This window comes from Ostrea edulis, chromosome 6, assembly GCF_947568905.1.
Source record: "Ostrea edulis chromosome 6, xbOstEdul1.1, whole genome shotgun sequence".
NCBI lineage: Eukaryota > Metazoa > Mollusca > Bivalvia > Ostreida > Ostreidae > Ostrea > Ostrea edulis.
Window position 1 is genome coordinate 33,448,719 of NC_079169.1, and position 11,474 is coordinate 33,460,192.

Consider the following 11,474-nt stretch of genomic DNA (forward strand, 5'->3'; position numbering starts at 1 on the left):
ATACATAGGATAGACGAGAAACAGATGTCATAATAGACAATACATAGGATAGATAGACTAGAAACAGATGTCACAATAGACAATACATAGAATAGACAGATTACAAACAGATGTCACAATAGACAACACATAGAATAGACTAGAAACAGTGTCACAATAGACAACAAATAGAATAGACTAGAAACAGTGTCACAATAGACAACAAATAGAATAGACAGATTAGTAACAGATGTCATAATAGACAACACATAGAATAGACAGACTAGAAACAGATGTCACAATAGACAACACATAGAATAGACAGATTACAAACAGATGTCACAATAGACAATACATAGAATAGACTAGAAACAGATGTCACAATAGACAACACATAGAATAGACAGATTAGTAACAGATGTCATAATAGACAACACATAGAATAGACAGATTAGTAACAGATGTCACAATAGACAATACATAGAATAGACAGATTAGTAACAGATGTCACAATAGACAATACATATAATAGACTAACACAGATGTCACAATAGACAACACATAGAATAGACAGACTAGAAACAGATGTCACAATAGACAACACATAGAATAGACAGACTAGAAACAGATGTCACAATAGACAACACATAGAATAGACAGATTAGTAACAGATGTCACAATAGACAATACATAGAATAGACTAACACAGATGTCACAATAGACAACACATAGAATAGACAGACTAGAAAGAGATGTCACAATAGACAACACATAGAATAGATAGATTAGAAACAGATGTCATAATAGACAACACATAGAATAGACAGATTAGTAACAGATGTCACAATAGACAACACATAGAATAGACAGACTAGAAACAGATGTCACAATAGACAATACATAGGATAGATAGACTAGAAACAGATGTCATAATAGACAACACATAGGATAGATAGTCTAGAAACAGATGTCATAATAGACAACACATAAAATAGACTAGAAATAGATGTCACAATAGACAACACATAGAATAGACTAGAAACAGATGTCACAATAGACAACACATAGAATAGACAGATTAGTAACAGATGTCACAATAGACAACACATAGAATAGATAGACTAGAAACAGATGTCACAATAGACAACACATAGAATAGATAGACTAGAAACAGATGTCATAATAGACAACACATAGAATAGATTAGAAACAGATGTCATAATAGACAACACATAGAATAGACTAGAAACAGATGTCACAATAGACAACACATAGAATAGACTAGAAAGAGATGTCATAATAGACAACACATAGAATGTAGAATAGACTAGAAACAGATGTCAAAATAGACAACACATAGAATAGATACCCGCTGTGAGCCCTATACATTGATATGGTAAATAAAGTAATCCGTTGTTAATATCAGTATGTAAAAAACGCAGCCTAACAATTGTTATGAAACTCGTCTGACCCAATGCCTGGCAGGTTGTATTGGTAAATTAGATCGTTATAATAACTACCATAGAATTTGCGAAATGCTTTGTGTACTGTAGCAAAGTCCCATCACATTCACGTGATTCCCGGACTTGTAAGATTTCCCACATTTTCTACATTATCATGCGCCCATATGGAAAAGCTGTGTCCACTGCCTAGTGTTCTAACCCAGTGATCTCGCCGTCTAAGAAAAGGCTGATAGTGGTGGTAAATATTTCTAGAATTCTTACCTTTATGCGCAAAATGAAAGATCTGGGAAATTGAGATGTTTATAGAGAAATTCGGTACATATGCATGCATTATTGACTTGAAATTTGTGTCCATGATTTTATTCGGTGGACCCTTAGTTTTTCCGACATTAATCAGTCTGCATAGGTTACACTCTATTGCCCGTCATTTTTTCAAACATATTTTCTCTCTCTCTAAAATCTAATGATCAATTTGCAAGGGTATTTCTTTGAATGTCTCCATGTCTGTATGTAGTCAATTAGTATCGACCTATTTCACAGTCAAACTATTTCGTCACACCGCCATGTAGGAGAGGGATTGTCCCGCTAATTTATCTCATCTTTGGCATGACAAAGGGTCCGTTTTTGCCCTACCCTTAATACTGTATTCTTTGTAAAATTCATGAGATCGATCACTGTTCGTTATCTCTCAGTCATATACAATCGCACTTACTTGGTAACCTTTTCACGTGAAGAATCCGTTTTCAATGCATGTTTGATGTCGGTGTTCAAAGATGTATGCGTCCTCTGTAAAGTGTATACATGTAGGTTGGACCCTTTTCACCAAAATTCTTACGACTAAGATCAAATTTATACCTTAGTAAAAATGAAAATTTTAAAACAATGTAAATATTTTATAAATTTCTAAAGAAGCAAAACGAAGTATATACATACATGTAGGTGATAAAACTTTCATTCTTACTATAGTTCTTATTTCAATTTTTGCTTTTTCCTGTCGCCTTTCTGATGTCATTCATGGTGAGCTAGCAATGAATGGACAACTATAAATAAATCAGTATCTGCTCCCTCCTCAATCATCACATTAAAGATGTTCCCTTCATTATACTGATCTTGACTCATTCTTTTTTCGTCCATTGATTTCCTTATGATTTTTTGTTTCCTTAAATAGAACGAGTACATCTGTGCTTTCATCACTTTTTGCTTTACACCATGTTTTTGTTTGTATTAGATTATAAAATCAAGTGATCTACAACAATCAAATTTTGTCTATGAACGAAAACAGAAATTGAAGTTTGTACCACGAAATTAAGGTTGATCGTTCCTCGTTGCAAAAATCTTTATTGATATTGAAAAAGTTTATATTTTCCATAGATAATCAATAATTAATGTTGTCAGGGGCAATAACTCTTATGCTGGTATTTCTTCTACTGAATGTCTATTATACCTACTTTCCCCAATATCCATAACTGATTTATACATATTTATGAATTAGCAATTGTTTTAAACTGCTGACATTTAAAATTTGTCATTTTAACAAGTTTTTATCTATTTCAATTGTTCTGTATAACAAAAATGTTTGATTTTCTGATGTTAACACATATTTCTGTGTTTGTATATCTGACATCTTTAAAATTGTGGCAACATACACATTCCCTTTGATTGTTAATTAAATTTAACTATATTGTGTGCAAATTATTAGTTTTCCCCACTTTCAACAATTAATATTGATCAGTCACATGAGGATCGATCCACCTTAATTATCCACGAAACTACGGGTATACTTTTGACAAATTCACTTTGATTCCATTTTTGTAGTTCCCTTTCACGTTTTTGTAACTAATTAGAGAGGTGTTTGTGTGTTTAACAGCTGTGTCTCCTGTAAGATCGTGACTGCTGCGTTTCTGCGGTTGAGTCGATAGTATGGACACGTTCACGATGCTTTGATTTCCTTTGCTGTGTCCAGAGACATTTCATTAAGTGTTTCCAAGATATAAATAGAGGTGTTTCTATAACCTTCTGTGACAAATTGAGATCGGGTTCGGGATGTATCATAACCTGTTGGAGGCTAACTATAACGCTTACGTCAACCGGGCTTTATCGTAGGGCATTACGATAGCATCCGAGGGTAGTTCGGGTGCTCAGTAGTATAAATACGGGCGTTCTGGCAATAGATCGCAGTTCATTTTTCGGAGCTCGACAGGAGAGAAGGTGCGACAATGTTTAATACGGTGTGTATTAATGTAATTAAGTATACGGTGGCGAGTATACTGGTCTAGAGGATAATAATAAAGTATTTCCTCTGTTATTGCCTTATTGGTGTCGAGATTTGTCCGGTTGTAGTAGGACGTACATACTACACAAGTATCTGTCCGGTAGTGGATACAGACTAGCATAGGTCCCAGCCTTGTTTACCCATACCTTATAGGTTTCATTGCTATGTGTGATTAGGATAGGTAATCCTGAAAACTATTTGTATATATTGACTCGTTCGTTATCTTAGTTGTTCATTTGTTTTAAATACATATTCATTCATCAATAATCATACTTTCCCCAGACTGGTCCGAATCATCGAACCTAAACACGTTACAAATTTTGGTGGTAGCAACGGGATTTGGATCAGTCATTAAATTAAAAATATTTGTATTCAAGAATGAATGTGCAAGGTTTACAATCAGATGTAAATTATTTAGAGGGGGAGATAGATCGCCTCGAGAGAGAGATACATGATTCGTTACGGGTCCTGAACTCTTCTAGGATGCATGCATCCGGTAGCCCGAGACTCGTACCAGGGATGAGTACCAGTACCCCGTATGTAAGACGGAGAGAGAGTGTAAGTGGATATGTCAGTAATGATGCATTCATAGATGATGAGAAATGTACTTGTCCTGCATCTAACAACAGACCAGTGATGCCCGAGATACGTCCTAGGATGGATGCAAACCAGCATGGACAGGTCCGGTCTAAGCCCCGAAACTTTGTAAAACCATCAACATATGATGGCACAGGTCTCTGGAATGATTACCTGTCTCATTTCGAGTCTGTATGTCTGTTGAATGAGTGGACAGATATTGAGAAAGGTTTATACTTGGCGGCATCCCTTAAAGGACAAGCACAAGGTGTTTTAGGAAATCAGCCCAGGGATGAGAGACAGAGCTATCAGAAGCTAGTCAAAGCCCTCCAGGATAGATTTGCTCCAGTAAACCAGACTGAGCTTTACAGAGCACAGCTGAGAGAAAGGAGACAAAAGGCATCTAAAGTTTGCCAGAGATGGGTCAAGACGTACGGAGGCTTGTTAACTTAGCTTACCCGACTGCTCCTGATGACGTAAGGGAAATACTGGCCACAGAACAGTTCTTGGATGGATTACATAGTTCAGAGATGCGTCTGAAGATAAAACAGGCAAGACCTGTAAACCTGAATGATGCGATACAGCGAGCTGTTGAACTAGAAGCATACAACAGGGCAGAGAGTCGCCGGATAGATGCTGTCAGAGTCATGAGTGGAAGTTCTGCAGACTTGTCCAAGGAGTCCAAACTTGATCAATTCATGGAGACAGTAGAAAAGAACATGCTATCATTACAGCGTGATATTAGGGATTTGAAACAATGGAAGTTTCAGTCACAAGGTCAAAAACGTATGCCGCATACATCCATTAAAGATCAAGCAAGAAAATGTTACAACTGCGGATCCGATAAGCATCTTAAAAGAAACTGTCCGCAATTAAGTAAAGAGCTGGAGCACAGTAGTAATTCAAGAGAGACTGAACACAAGAGGACTGATGCAGGTCTAGGGAAAGATAATTACGCATGTGACCAATATTCTAGAGTTGTACATTCAATAAACGAAAAGGGGTTTTATGTCACAGTTCGTATCCATGGAATGGATACATACCTGTTAGTTGACACAGGTGCTACAGTGTCCTTGCTATCTACTATTTGTTATGGGAACATTGCAAGAGCTACAGGCCAATCTTTGACTAAAGTTGACAGAGATGTATTATCAGCTAGTGGATCAGCACTGAAGGTGCTGGGAAAGGTTGCAGTAGATTTTAACCTGGATGGAACTGCGTTACAACATGAAATGATCATAGCTGATATAACAGTAGATGGAATTCTTGGATTAGATTTCCTGGTTAGGCATAAGGCGGTCATTGACATGTGCTTGCATCAGATATCAATCTCTGGTACAGAACACCCTATCAAACTGGAAGGGTCCGCAAGCTCATATAAAGTAGCCATCGTACATAGAGTCACAGTGCCACCTAGATCAGAACTGATGGTAGAAGGACAGATATGTACCGGTTCGGATGGAGGACTGCCAACCCAAGCTGGACTGATAGAGCCCTCAGAAAATTTTCAGAAGTCAGGTTCTTGTTTGCTGGCCAAAACACTTGTCCGTAGACAGAACACCGTGCCGCTTCGTATCATGAATATCTCAGAGGATAGTAAAACCATATACCCAGGTACGGTTGTTGGAAAATTAACTTCGATTGATGAAGTTTTGTGTTTAGTGCCAGGAAAACACCAGGGTCTGGATGAAAACAGTGATCTGTCATCATATCTGCAAGAGCTTTACACTAAGACAACACCCCGAAAGGCTAACGAGATATGCCCTGTGTGTTTTGCAGAGCTAGATGACAAAGAAGCTTGGTCAAAGCATGTACTTAGTTGTGCCAGCAGTGTTCTGGTATGTAAAGCTTGTCATGTATCCTTTAAGAAAAAAGAGTACTTACAGAAACACATGCGACACAAACACCCCGGTGCTTCTTCCACATCATCAAAGAGAATAGCTGAGGATGAAGACAGTAACTGGGATGTAGACCCTGAGGTTCAGGTTGGAGAAGAGAGAGTCGAAGCCACAGAGGAGATGGAAGCTGGACCGTCCTTGTCTGGTAATGAAGAACTGATTACTGGCCGTGTTATTCGCAAAAGAACATCTCCAAGTCCAGTCCTTACCTCCAGAAAAGTCACTAGTCGGGAAGAGGAAGTAGTACAGAGGAAGAGTGTTGATACTGGTATTCAGACAGTCTCGTATGAACCCATCCGAGTGAATAAGCCAGCAGATATGAAAGAACAGGGTACTCAGACAGATGGATATCATCGACGGGTCAAAGAAGTTGTCATCACTAAGTATCATGAAAACGGACAAAAAGTCAAGCGAATAAGAAAGAGTGAAGTGGTTTTTTTTAATATGTAAAGGATTATCGGCAGCCGTACTGTAACATTAAAAGACAGTTGTTTCATTGTTGTGACATATCCAATGCTATGCTTGTTCAAATTTCAATCACCAGGAAGGTGCGAAAAATTCATCACTCATCTTGTACATTCTTCATGTTTGTTTACTCATCTATTTTAAATAAAGATTATCATGTATATTGTATCATGTGAGGACACATGAGGCATCGAGGCGTGGGTAATGTGACAAATTGAGATCGGGTTCGGGATGTATCATAACCTGTTGGAGGCTAACTATAACGCTTACGTCAACCGGGCTTTATCGTAGGGCATTGCGATAGCATCCGAGGGTAGTTCGGGTGCTCAGTAGTATAAATACGGGCGTTCTGGCAATAGATCGCAGTTCATTTTTCGGAGCTCGACAGGAGAGAAGGTGCGACAATATTTAATACGGTGTGTATTAATGTAATTAAGTATACGGTGGCGAGTATACTGGTCTAGAGGATAATAATAAAGTATTTCCTCTGTTATTGCCTTATTGGTGTCGAGATTTGTCCAGTTGTAGTAGGACGTACATACTACACAAGTATCTGTCCGGTAGTGGATACAGACTAGCATAGGTCCCAGCCTTGTTTACCCATACCTTATAGGTTTCATTGCTATGTGTGATTAGGATAGGTAATCCTGAAAACTATTTGTATATATTGACTCGTTCGTTATCTTAGTTGTTCATTTGTTTTAAATACATATTCATTCATCAATAATCATACTTTCCCCAGACTGGTCCAAATCATCGAACCTAAACACGTTACACTTCTTTTGAACAATCCTGTGCGAACTTCGCCATTGGTGGTAGTAACTAAACAGTGTATGGTCAAAGTTAAGTTTTCATAATAAGACAGTTGTGTTTTTAACAGGAACAAGAGGTCAATATCAGTCGCTCATTCAGATGTTCAGAACTTTTTTTGTATTTACACAATAAGAATTGATACCACAGACCTGTGATTCTCCAGCAGCTCATACAAAGAGCCGATAACTCCAACAAAAATATCACTGATTTTTGTTAACGGATGAATAGCTGAAAGGTTAAAAAACTATTTTGATTTACTATTGTAAAATCGCGTTCGATTGTTCGAACTCAGTAGGTTAACGTGTCAACTGCCGATCTGTAGATCGCGGGTCCGAGTCCAGGAGAGATTTAAAAATAAAAATTCAGATTACTTTCTACTGAAAAAAAAAATTGAAAGTTTTCAATTTCAAATTATTGTACATATCCTCCACTTTCCATCTCCTTCAAATTTCTCTGGCGTGTTTTACAATTCATTCGATGCTGCACTTTTTTTAAAAGTGTAAATTCATGTCATCTCTAAAGAACAACAGACGATAAGTACATAAAACCATATCTTTTTACAAAATGTGCATGCTAGACGTATTAGAATACTAGTCGTAAGACAGTTTGTAAAACGAGCCCCTGCTGTCTCCATCAGTCTTGGGAACTTCACAGTCTTAATCATGGGCATTAAGTCAAACTCTAAGGTCAAGGTTTTCACTATTATCAATTACTTATGCCAGCTTAGGAGAAAATGTAGAGTAACCCGCAAAACTGTCTAAACCGACATATCACTTGTCACAACACCTTGGAAAAGACAGGTTTCTGAATTGAATGTAGCTGCAGAACTGTAGATCTCGGAAAAAATTTGCTACGTCAGCAAAAGAAATCATTTCAAAGCTGTGAGTTTTCGGGTTTGGGGCTTTAATTAATATTTGAAGGTATGTTTAAAGTAGGAAAATATGTTAAGAATTTTTTGATATTGAATTTATGAGACAGCAACACAAGAATACAACGATATCAGGCCTCAACCGTGCGCAGCTTTTTGTGCGCCGTAAATCGAAGGTTTTTATAAGGGGTGGATCTGTAGCTCTCTGTTCCGTCATAATATTTTTTCAGAGAGCTACAGTTCTGCAGCTAAATTGAATGATACCAGGCCTGGATTTCTCGAAAAAACAAAAAGTTGAAACTTTGGACTTAAGACTGAGATTGTACTCAAATTTTGACTGCTTACCTGGTAAATAAATGAAAATTCAAACTTTTTTCCGAGAAATCCAAGTAAGTTCTGATTACAAAAACGTAGCATTGCTGGACTTCATAATTTGTATTGTAGCATTTGTGAGCGTATCTTACGGTCTGATTTTAATTAGATTGCTAGTAGAACCAGAATTAAATACATGGGGTCCCATGTTTGAATCCGGATCTGGTCGGTTGTATTTCTTTCTTTCCCCATTACAGGAAACACACCATTTTGCATATGCTGATAATTTTCAATTCAAAACATACTATTTGTAATTGTGAATTAGTAATTTCATATTATCAATTTCAAAATACAAATAATTCATTTGAAATTCACGAACTGTTTATTTAGTGTTTGTAATTGTTTAAAGACGAAATGGATTTTTAACCTCAATTAATCGATTACGCGAGGTTTTTTTTTTTAACCAGTATGTTTGCATACAATCAAATATCTGAAAAGTGATATCGATAATTGATTCGGTCCGTATTAGGGCATACTATAAAATCTGACCTGGTCCCATTGGCCTGACCTAATTTCAAAGTTGGCCTGGTCCGAATTTTGATCTCTAAATTAGCTCCAAACCAAATTTTGGCCTAGCCTTATTTTTTTGTGTGTGAAAGTTTGAGACCAGGCCAATGTCAGGTATTATAGTATGTCCAATGTCATACATGTACAAAATAAATGAATACAATGTTTGCCCCCATTTCCACTGCAATGTGTTCTCAACCTGTATGCTCTGAAAATTGCAATGTTGACATATCAGATAAATAGAAGTATAAGACATCAGATAAACAGGAACATGATATAATTGTATGTGGGTGTTGGTATTGAGTTGCGATCGCTTAATGGTAGCATTGTCAACATTGTATTTCATTTTCTGCATGGATAAATCTAAATGAAATTGACTTTTCATGACCATATAAATCATAGGTCTTTGACGACACTTGTTACAAACAAACCTTTTACAGAAATAACTCAATCTATGTTTTTATTAGTAAGATGAATACAAATTACTGTATGGAATGTAATTTATTCCCAAGATTTCTCAATTAAGTCCAAAACAGGGGGGGGGGGGGTATATAGAGTTATATAGGGAGGGGGTCATATATTTCCACTTTTGAACATCATAGACAATTTACAAGTTTCTTTTTAGGAAATGTATATATGTATGCACTAATTACTACCTACGAAAGCCGGCTAGGCTGATTTTGAAAAAGTAATAAAATATCTTAACTCGTTATAACGATTTATTATCTCGTTATAACGTGATACTAATTCGTCATAACGAGTAAGATTTTTTTTATCACTTTTCAAAAATGAGCCTTTCAAAAAAATAGATATCAACCCATGCATCCATTTTTATGTTTGTACCAAGAATTGGTGTTCTTAATTAAAAATTTACTAAATCCCTCAAATTGCATTATGACTGATGTGAAATGGTGACCTTTGAATCACAAAGCATACGAGATGATTTATCATCTCCTATTCTTGTGAAGTTACGTTCCATAAATTACAATGTTTGTGGAGATGAAGATATCGTCTAGAAAAAGACGACCTGCCAGTCAACCAGCCTAAACAGGAGTCCCCTGCTCTCGCTGATATGAGGGACAAATTTGCATATTTTAAACATTTATACTGGTACATGTGTATCTAAGATCAGACACATAAGGACTTGCATACCTACGATAGATTTAGACAGGTATTGAAAACTGAGGACTGAGGGTATTGCATGGGTGTTTGCTTTTAAAGTTCTTGACTTCATATATAATGTATCTGCCATGTGCTTATTAATGTAATAATAATAATAATGATTGGTTTTATATAGCGCCTTTTCCAGCGTATGCTGCTCAAAGCGCTTTACAATAATCAATGTACATTATTACCCCGGCAGACCTTATATCAATCTAGAACTTCCTCAGCCTCCTAGGAAGCATACAGTGCAAGCTGCCATTACAAGCGCTAGAACACTAACATTCTAACAATATATTTCTCTGTCTATAGCCAGGTACCCCTTTTACACTTGGGTGGAGTGAGGAAATTCATGTAAAGTGCCTTTCCCAAGGACACAACGTCAGCCCTGCCGTGGCCAGGACTCGAACCCACGACCTTTCAGTCGAGAGTCTGACGGACTAACCACTAACCGTATAATGTCCCACAAAGGTACCGCAACATAATCATGCGAACGCTGCATGACTTCCTTGTAGGATAATTCAGATGCCTCATGACTTCCCTGTAGGATAACTCTAATGCCGCACACATCCTTGTAGGATAACCACACAGTTCATTACTTAATTGTATGATAATCTTGCACACGCTGTATGTCTTTCTTGGAGAAAAATCTTGCAGACATCACATGCTATCATTGTAGGTTAATCCAGATGTCCTTGAGGATAATCCTACAAGCACTATGACTTCCTTTTAGGACAATCCTGTAGACACCACATAACTTCTTTGTAGGATAATCCTGTAGACACCACATCACTTCCTTGTAGGATAATCCTATTGACACCACATCACTTCCTTGTAGGATAATCCTGTAGACACCACATCACTTCCTTGTAGGATAATCCTATTGACACCACATCACTTTCTTGTAGGATAATCCTGTAGACACCACATCACTTCCTTGTAGGATAATCCTGTTGACACCACATCACTTCCTTGTAGGATAATCCTGTAGATACCAAATCACTTCCTTGCTGTCCCGTTTGACTAAAGTTGGGCGGGAGGCCCGAGATACAGCTACAATATTCAATATACACCATATGCAGGAAACCCCTTCAGTTTAT